The sequence below is a fragment of the Heloderma suspectum genome, chromosome 4 (assembly GCF_057233095.1).
Source record: "Heloderma suspectum isolate Gila_16-S chromosome 4, 16-S_ref, whole genome shotgun sequence".
Classification (NCBI taxonomy): Eukaryota; Metazoa; Chordata; class Lepidosauria; order Squamata; family Helodermatidae; genus Heloderma; species Heloderma suspectum.
In genome coordinates, this window is record NC_139461.1 from 73951151 (window position 1) to 73971887 (window position 20737).

A 20737-nucleotide genomic window follows, 5' to 3' on the forward strand; every position below is an offset into this window, starting at 1 on the left:
CCATGAAGGGGCTGTGCTAAGTATGTAAGGCAAAAAGCATAGATTTATAATCTGAACTAAATCAGCTTCCAGGAAAAACAAAGAAACAAACACATGCAAGCCATGTCTAAAAATTCAAAGCTGAGTAGAAGTTCTAGATGACCATGCTTGAGGGCTATAATTTTTCACTGTTTCCATCGAAGTGCATGAAATCTGGATACTTGGCAGACCCAGTGCAGGTTACGGAACCTGCCAAACTTCAGACAGCTTGGCCCAGTAGTTTTTGTGCTAGACACAGATAAAATGTGCTGTTCTCAGAAAATCAAACCAGAGGTAACACACTAAAGGGATAATCGGAGAAGTTAGGTGTTTAGGAGGTGATTAGGACGAGGTCACTATCCCTAATCTCTGGTGTAGGATTTTTTGAAGTGCTAAATAACCCCTCTCCCCTAGTACTTTTCTATTCAGCTTCACACTGGATGACCTCAGGCTCTTTTTGGCTGAATGTAATGCACATTACCTGGGAAAACAGGTCTGCCCTAGGCCAGGACACACTATCTGGACTGGGGGAGAGCCAGACTACTGGTGCTGCTGGTCCCACTAGCACCTTGCCCACCTCTGCCCCTGCCAAGGACCCTTAGATGCCTCATATTGGGCTTGCTTTGCACCTCAGTAAACAAACTGTATGTGTAGTGTTTCACCCACTATATTGTATGTACTCATGTGTAGTGCTTTGCGTCTGTGCGCATGCACAGACGCACACACACACATCCCCCAGAGGAGAAGAAAAGTGGATAAAGGGGGAAAAAAACTACCTACAAGCTAAGGGGTGGGGTGGGGAGGGATTTCACTATAAAGCCTAACAGAAGAGAAAAGGTGGGGGCGGGTTGTATTGTGTGTGTGTGTGTGTGTGTGTGTGTGTGTATTTAGAAAGATAAGAGTTGAAATGGGAAGGGAAGGAATACAGGAATTGAGAATGGTGAGGGAGGGGGGAAGACAAAGAACAAGGCAAGGAAACCAAAGTACTTTTAATTTTTTTTTTTTAAAAAATAAAGAATCTAGTAGAAAATATGAAAGGGAAGGCTAATAGGAATAATTGAAATGAGAAGGGCTGGGCGAGAAAGAAGAAGAATGAAAAATGAAGCTGCAGTAGAACACATACGCCACACAGATCTAGCTAGGCAACTCTCTCTCTCTCTAGGCAACTCTCACAGAGAAATGAAAGCAGAAGACTGTTTTCCTGTTATATACAGCATAGGGATGGCAGAGAATTCCGCCACGGATCTCGGTGAGGCTGAACGCCAGTGCATTTGTCCCCCTGAACTCCATGGCGGAATGACCTGCCCCCCCGCCCCCCCGTTGATCCCCCCCGGGACGAGACTTACCTGGGGCGGATCTTTCGGGTGGCAGCGGCTGCGGCAGCTGCAGCAGCTGCAGCGGCTGATCTTCCGACCGGCTGCCACCGCCGCCATTTGCAGTCTTGTAAAAAAACACACACAAAAACGATGTGATAGGCTACGTAAAGATTTACGTAGCCTATCATGGCTGGGTTTAAAAATGGCCACCACCATTTGCGTACGTGGGTTTTTGTTTTTTTCCCAGAGCACTCCGCGGCCGGAAATCTGGCTGCGGATGGCTCTGGCCTGGCTGGGCCTGGCTGGCTGCTCTGCGGAGCTGCCGCGGAGCACAGCCGGCTGTGGAGGATTCCAGGGGGGAGGAACGGATCGCCTCCCCCCCATCAAGGATTCCAGGGGGAGGGACAGAACACCCCCCCCCACCATCAACATAATCCGCGGAAAGGTAAATGACTTTCGTACATCCCTAATACAGCATCCCCCTCCACTATTGCCACTGATTCGAGACTGCTGGGTTAAATTCAGCCCTAATCTAGGGATGTTGGAGAAATCCTCCACAGCCCCCTGAAGTCCGTAGAGGATCGGATATCCTACCTTGTCTCCAGCACGAAGTCCTCGCCGGCGGATCCTCCCTGCCGCTGGCTCCGAAGACCCAGCAATACGGCCGCCATGGCCGTATCTCTGGACTGCAGACACAAACTGTGTCTGCTATGCCATTTGCATCCCTGCTCTTTAACGTGATAGGCTACCTAAAGATTTACGTAGCCTATCATGGTAAAGTGCAGCACGCAAATGGCGTCCGCTACACCGGACGCCACTTGCGGACGAAGACCGGCTGCAGGCGGAAGTTCGGCAGCAGCCGGCCCCGGCCAGTGGCTCTGTGGACTCGCCGCGGAGCAGAGCCAGCCGGGGAAGATTCTGGGGGGAGGATCGGATTGCCTCCCCCCCTGCGGACCCCCCAGTGGACCCAGGTAAGTGGGGTTCGTACACCCCTACCCTAATCTGGCAACTAAAGTTGACATTCTCCAAGGCTCACCATTTCTCCCCTCCCTCCTCCTCCTCCTCTCTCCTTACCCCGCTTGCCTCCTCTCCCCCTCCCTGACCTTTTACAAGTTGATACATTTTAGAGACAGACTGTCTGGGCTTCAGAATGGCTCTGAATCTCCGAAGTTCACCAAGGTGCTTCAGGGGCAACCCACTTCACTTCAGAACACCTCGATGCTATTCTGATCTGCTTCGGAGCTCAGTGAAGCTCCCTGAAGCCCCCTGATTTGCTTCAGGATTTGGGATTTGGACCGAAGCAGTGCACAGCCCTACAATAAAAGGTGTATATGTATGTGTACATATTACTTACTTTATGATACCAATACAGATGCATTGTGTTATTTTAATTGGCCTATTTGAAATGAGTGTATTATTTTCCCCACAAAGTTTATAAACGCTTGTCTTGCCTAGCTTTTTGATGAGGATACAAAGACTTCCATCCTGGATCAAACACTATGGAATTTTTTCGCCTATGAGAAATCTATGTAGCAAATGCCAAATTAGCATTAGCTATGCATTACTACTACTGATCAAAACATATCCATCAACATTAATAGCAAAATATTTACTGCTTCCTAGGAGGAAAGAATCTGTTATCTATTTTGAATAACATCTTTCATGCCAGTTTCATTACTGTGCTTAAATATTTATTATCATAGGCCTCTGCAAATGCAAATGAACTAAAATCTGATCATAACACCTACCAACTGAGATTCCTCCAGCCATTACAAAGTGTTTTCTTTCAGTATAATATTTTGCCAAATGTCTTTCAGAAATAATGGTTTGGTAGTTCTCACTGAAGTGGTACACCTGTGTCTGGCTTGTATCTCTATAGACTGTAGTCGGTAGTAGGAACTCTAAAAACGAACAATTTGTAATACTTTGTAATCACTTAGGGCACAATCCTATGCAGATAGGCGGCCACCTCTGAACTCGGAGGCGACTGCCTATCCAATGCAAGGCAGGAGAAGCATGAAAGGGATCATTCCCTCCGCACTCCTCCTGCCCTGCATTTTCAGCTAGACAGCTGATTGTGGCTGTCTAGCCACGGGAGGGCAGAGCAGGGGAGGAGGCTGCCGTACAACACATTGGATGTGTCGTACAGGCATTTCCGCTCTCCCTGCCCTGGAACGCCCCCCCCCCAGGAATGCCCCATTTTGGCTGCTCCGCACTCCTCTTGTGAACGTGGCGCATGGGGCTTTTACACGCTGGCTGCAAGGCAGCATGGAAGTGGGGGGAGGTTAGTTCTCTGGGAACCGACCTCGGAGCAGGGGCTCCAAGTTGGTTGGAAAATCAGATATCCTATGGCCGTCTAGCCACTGACTAGCGGCCATAGGATTGCTCCTTAGAGATTTTATTACATTAAGTGGTGTACGAGTACTACAAATGAATAAATAAAACCTAACTTGTCAGGGTGAAAACTTAGTAAGCTAGGATCCTTTCCCCTGACATCTAGATTTTTATGTTGAGGTGTTTTGCTTGTTTGTTCATTTGGTTTTTGTATGGAGGCATATTCAGTCATGGGAGTCTACAGTTCAAAGTGGTACAGCACAGACATCTTGATAAAAACTAGTCTCAGTCTCACTGCCTATTTATTGTTTTCAGTGTCCTAGGAGGGGTGCAGAGAAACACTCTTTACATTCTCAGTGGAAATAATTACTTCCTGGTGTGTGTGTGTGTGTGTGTGTGTGTGCACCCACGTATCTGTCTATCTATGAAAAACAGTGTTGCACCCAGAGAATTAATAAGAGATGATTAATTTGAAAGCTAACCAGTTGAGAATAAATATCTTTAAGATGTTTTAAGCATTTCTAGGTCCATCCGTGAATTCCCCTGACAGGACTTACACTGTGAAATGACATTTTTCTATAATTTTAAAAGCCACACACACACACACACACACACACTAAACACCACCACCAACAAAAAAAACCCTTTGGTTTACACAGATACACACAACAGAAAAAAAAAGTTAAGGCTATAGTATACAGCTTTCAACCAAGCACCAAAAAGCAGGGAAATTGTGAGCTAAAGCTCACAACCCTTAACATCACATCCTCCTTAAGGAGGCAGAAAGTGCAAGTGAAATTCTCATTCTCCCAGAACAGATGAACCATGTGGACAGGATGGAGAATACAATACTTGGCTCAACAATACTACAAGCAAGAAGGATCTTGGAATTGTTGTAGATCACAAACTGAATATGAACCAAGTGATGTGGCTGCAAAAAAAGGCAAATGCTATTTTTAGCTGCATTAATAGAAGTATAGCTTCCAAATCCCGGGAAGTACTTGTTCCCCTCTACTCAGCACTAGTCATCTGGAGTACTGTGTCCAGTTCTGGGCACCACACTTTAAGAAGGATGCAGACAAGCTGGAGAGGGTTCAGAGGAGGGCAACGAAGATGATCAGGGGACTGGAAACAAAGCCCTATGAAGAGAGACTGAAAGAACTGGGCATGTTTAGCCTTGAGAAGAGAAGACTGAGGGGAGATATGATAGCACTCTTCAAGGACTTGAAAGGTTGTCACAGAGAGGAAGGCCCGGATCTCTTCTCGATCATCCCAGAGTGCAGGATGCGGAAGAAAGGGCAGGGGGTTGGATTCGATGGTCTTATTGGCCCCTTCCAACCCTACAGTTCTATGATTCTATATGCAGAGGTGACTGTGGGATTGTGGAAAACTGATGATGAACAACTTAGGGCCTCCTACTTCTCATTTTTCTCAAAAGCAGCCTTCCCCAACCTGGTGCCTTCCAGATGTGTTAGATTGCAACTCCCATCATTGCTGGCCAGCATGGCCATTGGTACCCTCTTTTCAGAATTAGGGTAGAACATATGTGATCCACCAAAGTACTCCAAACAGGCACAGTAAATCTAAATTAAATGAATCTTGAATACCTGCTCTTTCTCCCTCAAACTTCCATGAAACTTCCTGATATTTTCAGGGCATGTAAACCTTGGGATGTACGAAAGTCACTTACCTTTCTGTGGATTATGTTGATGGTGGGGGGGGAAGCATTCCGTCCCTCCCCCCGGAATCCTCAACGGGCGGGGAGGCGATCCGTTCCTCCCCCCCGGAATCCTCCACGGCCTGCTGTGCTCCGCAGCAGCTCTGCAGAGCAGCCGGCCAGGGCCAGCCCAGACCAGAGCCATCCGCATCCGGATTTCCAGCTGCAGAGGGCTCTGGTTAAATAAAAACAAAACGCGTACACAAATGGCGGCGGCTACGGCCACCGCCATTTGCGTTCCTTATTTTTGGCTGTCTTAGTCTACGTACATATTTACGTAGACTATGACGACAAAAATAAAGGGGAACGCAAATAGCGTAGCGGGTGCTATTTGTGTCCCTTTTTGATTTGCCGTTTTAAAACGGCAAATCAAAAAGGGACACAAATAGCGCCCACTACACTATTTGTGTTCCCCTTATTTTCACCGTCTTAGTCTACGTAAATATTTGCGTAGACTAAGACAGCCAAAAATAAGGAATGCAAAAAAACAAAAAACAAACGTGTATGCAAATGGCAGCGGCTATGGCCGCCGCCATTTGCGTATGTGTTTTTTTTTTTTACCCAGCCATGATAGGCTATGTAAATCTTTACGTAGCCTATCACGTCTTGTAACCCCCCCCCCCCGACAAGACTGCAAATGGTGGTGGCGGCAGCTGGTCAGAAGACCAGCCGCCGCCGCCAAAGCCACCACCAGAACCGCTGCTGCCCGGAACATCTGCCCCAGGTAAGTCTCGTCCCGAGGGGGATCCACGGGGGGGGGGCGGGGGGGAGGCCGCTCTGCCACAGATTTCGGGGGGCCGAATGCACTGGCATTCGGCCTCACCGAGATCTGTGGCGGAATTCTCTGCCATCCCTAGTAAAACCAACATATTTTTCTGGTACCTGCAAATTTCAGGAAGATTGGTCAAACCATTTCTACTCTATAAAGGTTAGAACAACCCACCCCATCACCTCTTATAAGGATAGAAAGCTCATTTTACTGACCACCTTATGTATAGCCACCATGATTATGGCGACTATAATCTAACCATGTACCTTACTCCCTTCAACAGAACTCAAGGAGTCCTCCCAGCTTTTATCAAGTTCTGTTTGGTGGGCTATTTGACTGGTTGGGGGTGTGTGCATCTCCTGGGAAATCAGAGTTTGAGGAGAGTCCTCTTCATCTGCCAGTGTCCCATCAGAATCACTCCCTTCCCCATCTCTGTCTTTCTCAGCAGATTCAGCCCTCCCACCAAAGAGCTTCATCTCTTTCTCCTTCTCAGCCACTGACAATATGAGGTAAATAAATGGCAGTCTGTTCCCCCCCCCCCCGGCCTCAGCATTAGAAATCAGCTGTGATGGGGGGGAGCACTACTGAGCATGTCCATGCTTATAGTTCGTCCCATTGTCTATCTTTACAAGTAAAAAACAATGCTTGTCAATGTTTTTTTTCAAAGCTATCTGTGAGAGAGGGATGGGTTTATTTTTTTTTTGCTTTTTGTCTTTAAACTGCTTTTTCTACTTCAACAATTCACCAATCATCCTGACATTTTCAGGGTTTGTACAGACAATGCATATTTCTGGCACCTGAACATTTCAGAAAGAGTGGTGAAACTGTTTCAATTTTATAAAGGTTAGAACAACTCACCCCCCAATCAACATTTAACAGGGCGAAATGCTGAATTTACTGAAGGGCCTTAACATTACTGTAACTGCAGTGAGGGTAGTTCTAAAATTTTATGACAGTGCAATTCACATTAGTTACATTGGCTTAAGCTGCCTGAATTTGTTATGCTGAATGTCATGTTGTAAGATTTGGAGGCAGAAATGTTAACGGTCCAGTCTTTTGAGCCATGGTCAATGCAATGTGTTCTGACTATAACAGATCCTGAGTATCACACCAGGGCAGTAAAACAGTTCAGTGTTACCATACCCCAGCATGCCCCAGCCTGTGCCCTCCAGATGTGTTGGACTTCAACTCCCATTATTCAAGGGCTGCTGGGAGGCTGCATCTCCGGCCTCCCAGGAAGAAGCTCATAACAAGGGGGAAAGCAACCTGGCTCAGTACATCAGCCTGAGAGGGAAGAGCTGCAGGGAGCTCACTCCACCCCTCCCTGCTAGAAAGAACATGCAGCTCCAGCTGACCGTTCCCTGGGTCTGCAGACTGGCCTCATCCATCGGCCAGGGAACCAAGGGCCACCGGGAGGCTGCACCCTCTGCCTCCCAGGAAGAAGCTCATAACAAGGGGGAAACCAACCTGGCCCAATACATCTGTCAGAGATGTGTTTGCTTTCTTTCCCCTCCTCCCTCCCAATCCCTTTTCCTTTTGTCTCTTGCCTTTTCCATTGTAAGCCTGAGGGCAGGGACGGTCTTAATATTAGCCTTTGTAAGCCACTCTGTAAGCCACCTTTCTCAGCTGATGAGTGGGGTAAAAATGCTCTAAATAAATAAATAAACAAGCACATCTGGAGGGCACCAGGTTGGGGAAGACTGCCATATCCCAACCATCATTACTGACAGGTGGTTCCATTGTGCAGGACCAAAGTGACTGATAACTAGCAGGTATAGGTGTACAACTGTGGACAACTCATTGAGGGCTGGCTGTAACTGTTTCACCCTCCTGGGACTAAATCACTTTAGAATGCATATAACAGAGCGATCCTATGGCCCTGGGAGAGCATCCCAGGGAGTGTAGGATTTTTCAAAGTCCTCTTCCTCCTGATGCCATAGCGAATGCTATGGCCTTGGGAGGGGGACTCTGAATTCTGATCCCTTCCCTGCCCCCTCACGCCCGCTGTGGAAAGAACCATGGTGGCTGCTTCCCAAAGTTGCAAATGCAACTTTGGGGAGAGGAACACCAGAGAGGGTGTTCTGGTGGATGGGGAGGAAAGGGGAAAGGAAAGGCTCTATTGTAGAGGAAAGGCTCTATCCTCAAAGGATCTATTGTATCCTTTATCCCCCCCCCCGCCCCAGCCCACATCCCTGCTCCCCAGCAGTGCAACTCCTTTAGATGGGCTCAGAGAACAGTCTAGAGGGATAATATAATATAAAATAATTACAGAGAGGAAAAAATCGCCCCCATTGAAAATCACCTCCAGCAGGGTGTAGCATTCTCAGAAACCTCTGAGATGAGAGTCGTCCTTCTAATGGGAGCACAATCCATAAGGCTTGCAATATATCAGGGATATATCAGGCCAAAATAGATGTGACAGTAATTGCATGAATGGTCATGTGTGCTTGGTTGTTCTCTGGTAAATCACAGCTGCAGGAGGGCTCGGATTAGACTGGGAGCACAGCATGGGGCGAGGAAACGTTAACTTTTTGTCTCTCCCCTCCCTGCAGTCCCAGTTTGGAACAGGGGAACAGCACTCTCCTGCAGTTGCTATTTGCCCTATGAGGGAAGCTACCATTCATTGTTGGCTTTGCCTTTTGGGGGTGGGGTTGGTCTTTGCATTTTCTATTTCTGGCTGATTAATTTTATATAGTTACAGAAAGTGTAAATGTGCTGTGCTATGACACAACTCCCGTAACAAATTCACTCAGCTCCTGCAACCTATTCCTCCAACCCCCACCAACCTGACCTGTCTTTCCCTTTCATCCATCGACTAAGAGATACTCTTGTCGTCTGACCTGTCCACTGAACAAACAGAGATTCCTTATTGATATGGGGAGACGTGGTTCATGCATCATGCACAGCCACAGCTACCTAATCAAGAAGAACTTGTATTCCACTTAGCACTCTTTACTGGTGATATGTCAACTGTGGTTTCTTGGAGTAAAAGCCTCCACTGCTTTACCCTGCTGGGCCAATCCCAGAGCAGTAAGCGGAGCTACAGACACTCAGAGCTGTTTTTCTCATAGTTCTGTTCTTCTTTTACCATTTAGCAACCATTTATAAGCTGCTAGCCTTTCAGATGTGGCCCTTAACATTTCATGGCTTTCTATTTAAAATGCTCTCCCCTGGCCTCCCGAACAATAGTATATAGACTTTGATGGTCAGAAATGAAACAGTTGGTGTAATATTTCTAGCAGTGTATCCTGGCAAAACACCTGAAGCTGCACTACAGCAGCCTTTCCTGATATGAGTCCCTCCAGATGTTTAGGACTACAACTCCTATCAGCCTTGGCCAGCATGGCAAATGGGATGGTAGGAGTTGGGGGAAGGCCGCACTATAACCTATGCTTTTGCAACAACTCATCCACAGGCACTTTAGCTTGCTTGTCCCTTCTCTTTTTGTCATGTCTGCACTGACCATCCATTCATGGCTCAGAAGGAAGTCCCCTACCCCCCCCCCCACATTGGCCTGTCCCAGCATAAGAAGAGCCCCACTGGAACTATAAGCTGGATTCTAGATGCACCCTTGCTTTGATACGGTGGCGTTCTTCTTATGCTGGGGTGGCTCTGGCTCTATTTACACTAAAGAAGGCCAATGGGGGAGGGGCTGCTTCCTGCATGACACATGGAGGCATGACTGGAGATGAGGCACGCAGGCTGATGTTTGGCCAGTCAAATGATAGCAGGAAGCCCACAAGAAAAGAATGGCAAGAACAGATCAACCCTGTTATTTGGTCTCAGCAACCGACTGGTAGTGGGCTTACGCAGTCACAGGTTCCATTTCACTGTCATGATTTTTTCTACCCCCCCTGCCCCCCCGAAAACTTTACAGCAGGGTTGCAAAATCCTTTCAGCCCCATGGGCTACACTGGGGGCTGCACATGTGAGTATGTGCACACATACACATGCATGCCCATATGCAGACACGCACATACATTCAGATGCATGCACACCTTCCCCTGCCCCAGCAACCCAATCCAGGCTGCTTCAGGGTCCCCATTTGCTCCATTAGTGCCATGGCACCATGGGGTTTTGGTAGCAGCAGCAGCTTTTGTGGCAGCAGCTGGGGGTCTTGGGGGGGTGCACAACAGGGTTTGGGGGACAGAGATTGTGCACCCCTGCTTTAAAGCTATTAACACCAGTGATCATTGTCAGTGAATTCCATAAGTTGATCATGCATCATGTGAAGATGTACTTTCTCCTCTCAGTCCTGAACCTGCTGTTCATCAGTGTCATTTGGTTATCCACAATCTCCATAGGTTTAGATTCCTTTAGTGCTTCTCTTCCATCTTTTCTGATAGGCGTGGTTTTGTTGTGAGCAGTGACTCATCAGGCAGGTGAACCTATCACAGCTTGAGACAAACTCATAATAACCTTTCTGGTGGACACCATTTTATAATCCTGTTAACTTTTTAAATCAATAGCTCAATTAGTGCAGAAATGCTTTGTTGGCTAGTGAATTGCTGCTTAAATGAAACAATAATTCAAAACATTTTAAAAAATCCTATCCTAGCAACATATTTTCCTAATTAAATACTTCCAATCAAAATTTCTAATCCAAAACAAATGTTAATCACTTTATGATTTGCCATTTCATCAGTAGTAATGGGCAATGACACACTTAAATTAATAAGTGCTTAGTGCTAAATAAATGTGTTTTTTAAGGAGCACACAAAATTCCCCTGCCACAACCACCACTGGTGAATTGGATCTTCCCCTTCCTCACCCACAGCAGCTATCTCATGTCCACTGGAGTGGACAGAACACAGCAGAATGAATATACAGAAAGTGTGTAATATCCCTAATAATGTGGAAAGGCAATTACTATTCCAACTGTAGCTTATAGAGCTTTTCTACATGAGGCATTTATTGTGTGCTCATCATTCCCCACTCACAGTTGTTTATGGGTTCTTTAGGTGATGCCTTGACCTTTCAGTTGTGCTTATGTTTTTAATCAGCACTTTCTGCAAGTTTTTTTAGAGCAAGGAAAATGCAGTATTATTTATGAAAGTGAAAGAAAACATTATTCCCAGTTGTGTTATTGCACTATTCTGCTATGCCACAGTGCCACCTAGAGATTATGTAGCAGAAAAGCAGAAAAGGAAATGCTCTTCATGTAGTGCTTGAATCTCAATTCTGTGATAAAATCAAAAGCAGATGCAGCCAGCCTCATGTAGAAAAGCTCATTATTAGCACTAGGATCCACCTATCTGGACACAGTCCAGTATTGCCTATGTGTGTGTCTGTCTCCCCCTCAGTTCCTGACTGACATACTCTTCCTGTATTATTGGTACCTGTTCCCTGCCCTGGCTGCATTCATTCATTCATTCATTCATTCATTTATTGCATGTATATCCTGCCTTTTTTCCTCTTGCAAGGAATCCAAGGCGGCTTACATTATCCCCCTCCTCTCCATTTTATCCTCACAACTGCAACCCTATGAGGTAGGTTGGGCTGAGAGTCTGTGACTGGCCCAAAGTTACCCAGTCAGCTTCCATGGCTGCATGGGGACTAGAACCCGGATCGCCCAGCTCCCAGCCCAACACTCTCACCACTACACCACACTGGCTCTTTTAATTCTCTTCTGCCTGGAAGCTGCAACACTAGCCTGAACTCTCTGCTATATGAAGCCATATATGGGGGCGGGGAGGGGACCTGTCATTATGCACTGAGGTGGAAAAGGCTCTCTGCACATATTCAGATCCATTCTTAATTATTGTTTTGCACGTTCTAGGACTGAACTCTACCACTGAAAACAAGTCCTGGACTTAAACATTAGCAAGCCCTGGCTCAAATTAAGCCCTGAATGGTTCATTATTAAATAAAAGATATTCATTTTTACTGCATTTTCTATTGATACTTATAATAAGATACTTTCTCCTTTTCCACATGCTGAGAGACAGTATGTTCTTTATATTCTACACATTGCTAAGATGAACTTGCAAGTGAGCTGACTGTTAATTAATTTTTATCAAATAAAAGTATATCTGCATAACAACAATGCTGCTTATATAATGAGCAGGAGAATTGTATAGCAACCTTAATCAGTCTGAGTTATTATGAATCCAGGTTTCAATAAGAGCAACCCACCTAAAAGGGAAGACAAGAAAAGAGATAAGAAAGAAAAATAAAACAATATTTTAGTGATGTGCAGTAAAATCATATGCACGTTTACTCAGACTTAAGTTCCACAGTGTTCAATGGAGTGTACTCCCTAGTAAAGATTGCTGCCCTAAATTAAACTAATTAATTGGGTTTAATTAACTTTTCTGTAATCTTGTGCATAGTTACATATATTGAGGTAGCTGACTTCAGTCTTATGTGGTCTACTTTTTTGTTTTCGTTACTGGGATGCCTATGGTCCACCAGTGAGTTGTAAAGGTACAAGGCATGAATGCATACACAGAATCTGTTAATAACATCCAATGTATTATGTGCTCCTCATAGGTTTGCGCTTTTCCTTGAGATGCCTTGTTGGAACAGATCAAGGTCTACCTAATCCAACATTCTTTGCAAGAGTCTCAGCAACCAGCAGGCCCTAGGTGATCTAGTGGAGTGAAAATTGGTCAGTGATCCATTGATGGACTGCAATCTATGTTCTTCTCACTGTGTACTCCTTTGTTTTCTGTGCAACCAAGAGATGCACAAAACTTTGCAGGACCACTGGTTTGGTGGCCATTTGTCCTACTTTACAGAGGACAGTCCTATGTTGGAAAGGTTGTCCAGTCCAAATCTAGTTTTAAGGTAAAGAGCCACAAGACACTGTAAGAAGGGAGAGCAAGAGCCTTGAAATTGCCCATCAGCTGAGCAGGCACACTGGTCATCTGATCACAGTCTTCCTCACCATGCGCAAGCAAACCCAGTGGAGGCTGGTGGCTCCAGTTTTGGAGGGGTGGTAATTCCATTCTGGGTTTTAGTTGGAACTCTAAAGGTCCTATCCAAGGTGCTGCACCCTATCCCCAAAATGGGTTCAACACCTTGGATAGCACCTTTAGAGTTCTGGCTGGTTCTAACTAAAAGCCAGAATGGAAGCACTGCCCCCGCCCCAGCTGGAACCACCAGCTTCCACTGTGCAAACCTTATGAAAATCTGCATCCTCTTTTGTCCTGTTTTGGTGATGCATTTACTTTTTCTTTTTGGAGATGGTAAGTGGCACCCTAAGCTTGTCATTTAGAAGAAATGGATAGCAAGGCCAACTGACTGGACCTTAATCGGCTAGTGGATTCAAAGAGGAAGAGGTCTTTAAGGCATGAGAATCCTAGACAGTGCAGGGTTTTTAAAGGTTTTCAAGGCAGCAAATGATGTAGATGATCCATTTGAATGAATTTCCAGAGGGTAGCCCTGTTAGTCAGTCACAGCAAAAACAGCTAAGTGCCTTGTGGCACCTTAAAGACTAACAAATATTGTTATGGCATAGGCTTTCATGGACCACATTCTAGCACGAAATGGCTGAATTTCAATTAATCAGAAAATTCAGTTCTGTCACCTGTGGCTTGAATCAAAATAATGGCTTTTTATCCTTTCACCGGTGTAAATTACCTTACCAATGTCAGCCTGTTTTTTTATCATCAACACCTGTTTTGTGAATGATCATTGTAATTATGTTTACATTTGAGCTTTAGTGTAATTATCACAGTCTGACTGTATTTCTTGGATTTCACTTCAATCTGATCCCATTGCTAACATTATTACTTTCTTTCCACCTATTTGAATGAGACATTTTTATAGTGAATACAATGTAGCTATGCATGTGAAACCATTCACTGAAATGGAATGGCTCTCCAGCTCCAGCCATCTACTTCCTTAGCTGAAAACACTATTATCATCTCTTAATGCAAGAAAACATTGTTCAGTATATGAAGACATGTGATGTACCTGTTCTAAGATTTCAAGATTTCAATAATATACTTCAGTCTGTAGGGCTATTAAGCAAGCATCAGTCATGACTGTAAAATCCACTCGAACAAATACAAGGATTATTTGATGGTGTGGATATATGGGGCACAGCCGTCCTGGGCCTCTAAATGATTGCCATAAATGCCAGACAATTGTCAATACACTAAAGAGAAAACTAATGAGGTTCTGTGAAGAGGACTAGGCACTCAACAGGGATTCACTGTCTTCACATGCATCAAAATGAAACGCAATGTGGTAGAAAGGAAAAATTGTCTTATAGTGATTTTCTCCCCTTCATCTTCATCGCAAAAGGAAGTGTGTGCCTGAAGGAAAAATAAAGATAACAGAATTACAGCTGAGGCTTTATGGAAAGGTAATTTTTAGCTGTGAAAATTGCTTTTCATTTCTTCAGCTGAAAAAAACAAGGCACCATGAAGAAACAAACTACGGATCGTCTGGTTTTAATAAACACTATGGACTTCTTGCATGTTGTGCTTGTATTGTCATTATTGCCATCTCTACCAGCTCTGTGTGAACTTCCCAATGTGCCACACCATATTTGCAGATCTGTCATGTCTCCACTGCATACATGAAGATGTTTGAGTCTCATGGCTTGATCGGTAAACCTGTGATGGGGTTAGGGGCAATAACACAATTATTAATACCTGCACAAAACTGAAACTCCCAGAGCAACTTTGAGGGGTGGTGGTTTGTGGTGGTGGTAGAGAGACGACAATGGCAGTTGAAGGGAGTTACCTTTATTTTAAACATGTCCATGGAATCTGACCAGTCCTTTTAATCAAAAATAATATTTTGTATTGAACAAGAGGAGATGTCAGTTCAACCTAGGGTATGGTTTCTCAGTGTGGGGTGGGCCTCCCCAGAGAGAAAAGAGCAAACATCTTCATGACACTCCACTTCTATATGTTTCTTGTATCTTCTTTGGGCCAGGTGGCAAAGTGCTGATTTGTGTGGCTAGGCACTGTAAGTGTGCCTAGCCTCTTGTTGATAGACCTTGACTGACAGTGCTGGGACCAATGATGTGTTGTTGTTGTTGTTGTTGTTGTTGTTGTTTTACTTTAGTTGTCAGTTTGGCCTGGTTCATATGCACAAGAACCCCCTCTCCACACACAGTAGCCCCGTAGCCACGTGGAAGAAATAATATAAGAGTGGGTTACTGAGTGAAGGACCTTTGTTATTACCTGTGTGCATATTTTTGCTGGTAAAAAAAGTGCCACTGCACAGAAATTGCCAGTGGGAAGCACCATGGTCATGTTTGTTCATATGTCTCTTCCTCCATGTGGCTGTAGCTACAGGCCTACTCCAGATCATTTTAGTGTATATGAACTGGGCCTATGAGAACTGCTCTTCTAGGGTAAGATATTATTAGACTTTTAGATGTATTTTATTTTTTAAAATGGTAAGTATGGGAATTCAGAATATCAGTGAGTAAAGCGATGTTGATAGCCTGTAAATTTCAGAACTGCTTTCCGTGTGTGACCAACGTGTGGATAAACATACACAGGTTTCTCTCAGTCCTTTTGCCAGTGTGTATTGACTTGAGAGAATGACCTTTGCAAACAGTGACTTGTTGGAATATAAATGGGTAATGACTTTGAAAGCTTTTCACAAAGTTAACGCTCTCAGAGAATAGGCTGCTAGGAAATTAACAGTTCTGCCAGATGGTTTCTACCTGCAAGCTCTGCAATAATTACAAGAACATCATCATATTCCTGGTCTTTCATCACCTTGAATATTTTTATTACACTTGTGAAGACATCTTTAAACATTTCAAATCAAAGTGGGGGCACTTTCATTTGGGTGAGAAATGTCAGTCAGAAAGTTTCAGATGAAAGAAATGAATAATTTTGTATTAATTATAAGTTTGAGTTTCTTAGCAAGCTAATTCTATGATAGTTAAACTGGAACTCTGTTGATCTAACTCAAACAAAACTTGTATGTGTCAAAGGAGCTATTATACCTAGATGAACATTCTAGCTTTAGAGAATACAAGTAGACTGCAGACAGTCCTATTTACTCAGAGCCGCTCCTATTTTACACTAATTCAGTGAGGTTCAGTACATTCCTTTTTCCCTAGACAGAGGTAAATATGGAGAGAAATCATACCAATGCACAATTGGCTCTATCTTCCGCACTCTGCATGTTGCTGGAGACAGACGTGGTGTGTTTTTGTACTTCTCATCTTACTTCCCTGATGCTGTGTTGGATTAGGATTTGAGAGACCTGGTTTGAGTTCTCATTCAGCCATGTCCCATGAAGCTCACTGAGTGAATTTGGGCCAGTCACTGACTTTCAGCTTAACCTAGCCCACGAGGTTGTTGTTAGGCTAAAATGGAGAGGAGGAGTGTCAACAAGTATGAATGTAATGTGTACTGTTGATAAGAATTAATTGTATTTCATAGGAGTATTATTATAATCTCTCTGTGTTCAGTCAGTGTAAGTGCAGAGTAATTTGTTTATATATGCTATAAGCTAGATTTAAGTGCAAAATGTGTTCTTGGAACTAGGGTGGGGGAGCTTGCCGCAAGCACGCTGGTTACTTCTTGGAAGTAAAAAAGCTCTTTCTCTCATGATGAGATGAACCTATGCAAGGATGCTTGAAGTCAGCTGTAAGCTTGGCTGCATTGGGGAAAGGTCCTTGTGAGGTCATGGCTAGGAGCTATGACTGAGACTGAAGCTCCTGGTTTAGTCAAGCTGCATAGATATCTGTTTAAGATAAGGACTGTGTTGCATAGGTAGTAGGAATGACTGCAAGAATCAGCAGGCCTCAAACGCAACTGTTCTTTATTCAACACATACAGAAGTGAAGAATATAACATAGAGCTAGGACACATAACATAGAACTAACCTTAGGTAGAATGTTATAAAGAGCAAGATTTTGGCTTGGTTGAGCAGAGGAATCCTGGGAGAATGAGAAACCTACGAGACATGATTATCTAAGCTCTGCCAACCCTGCCTTCCAGATACATAAATATATGATTTCAATAATGACTACTTTGTAGTTTGAGAGGAATAGGACTTTAATTTTCATAAGAAATATGCTTGCCACTATTTATAATATATATATATATATATATATATATATATATATATATATATATATAACAGCCATTTATTTATATTCTAATCATCCTAATTGTATTGCATGTAGTAACATGTGTTGCTTGTCTTATCATTGCAAAGTTTTGTTATTGTCTAATAATGTTTGAGTGAGAAATATATATTTTGTGACACCCCCTTGTGTTATCTGGATTGAGGGGTGCTTCAGGAACCACATCCCATACATCAATTTTTGAAGCTCAGAACACTCCTCTGCGATTTATAAATCTCTTGCTGAATGGGGTCTGTCAATATACCACTATTTCCTCTCTTGGTCAGATAAGGGAAATAATCCAGTCGGATGGTGCAGGAATGTTTTACCCATCTCAGAGGTTCATACACCCATCTTCGGCTCCTGGGAGGAAAGGTGTAATATAAGCGAAACAAATAAATAAATGTATCAATGCAGTGTAGAGAGTTCCCCCATTGTTGTGTGCATGTTCTGTAATGTGTGAAAGGCAGTGCATTTTTTTTTTCATATATCACTGCCAGCACATACATCATGCTGTTAAGAAATAGCTAGGGTCAGACAAATTGGGGAACATCCAAAATAACCAGATGGAAAAGATGGAAGAGAAAGAACAAGTCTCAGGATGTAGGAAAATAAAGTTTTATTCTTCAAAGTAGCCCACTATTTTCCTACATTCTGAGACTTGTTCTCTTTTCCAGCCTGTTGAGAGATAGCTGCCTGAACATGTGACCATGGCAAAAGAAATATTTACACTGCCTTTCAAATATAGCACTATTTATTCATTTTCCTAAGCAGAGATTATCTTGGTCTTCATAGGTGTGGTAATAACATTCCTATCAAATCACTATAAAAATATTTTGTAAGTGGTAGGTGGTTTATGTGTTTGTACTGTAATTTCAGTGTCACTTTCAGTTCCATGAATATACACACACACACACACACACACACACACACACACACATATAACCACACACCTATGCTGGTCTTGATCATAAGAAACATAGATACTTTAGATACACCAACATTCCAGAATCATTACATACATGTTACAATGCTAGAATACAGTAACCTTTCTATAAAACAAATTTTAAAAAATGATTGCTTTTCCCATCAGAAGACCACTTACCTATTTTGTGTAGTATTCTTCATGTCAGTTTAATTATTGCTGTCCAAATGCAAATGGAGTGAAATTTATTAATAACACCTGTCCACTTAGATTCTGTTTTATCAGTCTATGCAGAAATACAATACTTCTTTGCAAATGTTCCATCACGATTCCAATTGTAATGGAAGTTAAGAGTGTTTAACTTGACATCCAGCAGTCAGGGGTGGGATGGGGGTTATTCTTTATGAATATGGAAGTTGCCACATGGATAGATTTCTAAAAAAGTCAGATTTGCTGCTGCTATCGCTGCCGCCGCTGCTGCCGCTGCCGCCGCTGCCGCCGCCACTGCTGCCGCCGCCGCTGCCACCACCACCAGGCCTTCCCTGGAGACTTCTGCCTGGCAGACCGCCAGTCCCTGCAGGACCAGGCCCCCAGGTACAGAGCCAGCTGTGCTGCTCCACCTGCCCTCCCTGGAGGGGCTACATAAGCTGGCTGGCTGAGGTGGCCTGGGAGAGCCAGGGCCTGCAGGTAGGGTTGGCGGAGAATTTCTCCCTGAAACTTCGGGGGGCCGAGCGCCAACGTGTTTGGCCCCCCGAACAAGTTTCGGGGAGAAATTCTCAGCACCCCCCACCCCCCGCACCCCCCCTGGGATGGGACTTACCTTTGCCGAATGTCCCTCCCGGTGGCGGGTCCGGCCGGCGGTTCGGCGGGTCTTCGTCCGGGGTGGGAGCGGCAGCCGGTCTTTCAACCTGGCTGCCGCCGTCGCCATTCCAATAAAAGAAAAAAAAAACACGCCCCTGTGATAGGCTACGTGACGATTAACGTAGCCTATTACGGCTAGATTTGCAAAGTCAGCCGTGATAGGCTATGTAAATCGTCATGTAGCCTATCACGGGTGACTTTAAAAAAAAAAAGTGTGTACGGATAATGGCGGCCCCCATAGGGAGCTGCCATTCCCGTTCCTTATTTGGTTGCTGTAGTCTACGTAAATCTTTACGTAGACTACAGCGACCAAATAAGGAACGCGAATGGCGGCTCCCTATGGGGGCCGCCATTTGCGTACGCGCTTTTTTTTTTTAAAGTCACCCGTGATAGGCTACGTGATGATTTACATAGCCTATCACGGCTGACTTTGCAGATCTAGCTGTGATAGGCTACGTTAATCGTCACGTAGCCTATCACGGGGCATTTTTTTTTTTAACTTTTTAGTTCGCGGCCGGGCGAGGCGAGGCACCTCCTCCCCGGCCTGAATTTCGGCCGGGCGAGGCGGGAAGCATCCCCCCCCAGCCTGAACTTCGCGGGGGGAGCAGCGAAGCGCCTCCCCCCCACTGCGAAAAGCTTCGAGGACAGGTAAGGGACTTTCCTGCACCCCTACCTGCAGGAGAGGCCACCACCACCACCACCGGGGAAGAGGCAGGCCTGCTACTGCTGCCGCTGCCACTGCTGCCACCACCACCACCAGGCCTTCCCTGGAGACTTCTGCCTGGCAGACCGCCAGTCCCTGCAGGACCAGGACCCCAGGTACCGAGCCAGCTGTGCTGCTCCACCTGCCCTCCCTGGAGGGGCTACATAAGCTGGCTGGCTGAGGTGGCCTGGGAGAGCCAGGGCCTGCAGGAGAGGCCACCACCACCACCAGGGAAGAGGCGGGCCTGCTGCTGCTGGGCCTGCTGCTGCTGCCGCCACCGCTGCCACCGCTGCCACCACCACCAGGCCTTCCCTGGAGACTTCTGCCTGGCAGACCGCCATTCCCTGCAGGACCAGGCCCCCAGGTACCGAGCCAGCTGTGCTGCTCCACCTGCCCTCCCTGGAGGGGCTACATAAGCTGGCTGGCTGAGGTGGCTTGGGAGAGTCAGGGCCTGCAGGAGAGGCCACCACCGTCACCGGGGAAGAGGTGCGCCTGCCTCTGCCGGGCCTGCCGCTGCTGCCGCTGCTGCCGCTGCCGCCGCTGCCGCCGCCGCCACCACCACCACCACCACCACCACCACCACCACCTGGCCTTCCCTGTGGACTCCGGCCTGGCATTATTTTTAAGGGGATTTTTAATTGTTTTTTGTGTGTGTGTTTTCTTTTTCCTGGGGGATTTTGTTGTGGTTTTAGGGGTGGGTAGCCTGCCTGATAGGCGGGAGCGAGGGGGCATGTGTCCACCTGATGGAGGCAGTGGGGGGAGTGTTGGGGGCCAGTACATACCGAGGCTGGGCGGCAGGCGCTGGCGGAGCGCTAGAGGCAGGCCATGCCAGGTAAGGGGAACAAGGGAGAGATGTGTAGTATCTGTCCCCTGCTCCGGGCCTGTCCAGAGCCAAAGGATGGCTGGGGGAGGCGTGACCCCATCTTCTGGCCTTCGTTTGCTGCTCTACAATGCCAGGTCTGTTACCCAGAAAACCTCCCTCATCCATGACATGATCCTGGATGAGGATGCAAACCTGGCATGTATTACGGAGACCTCGCT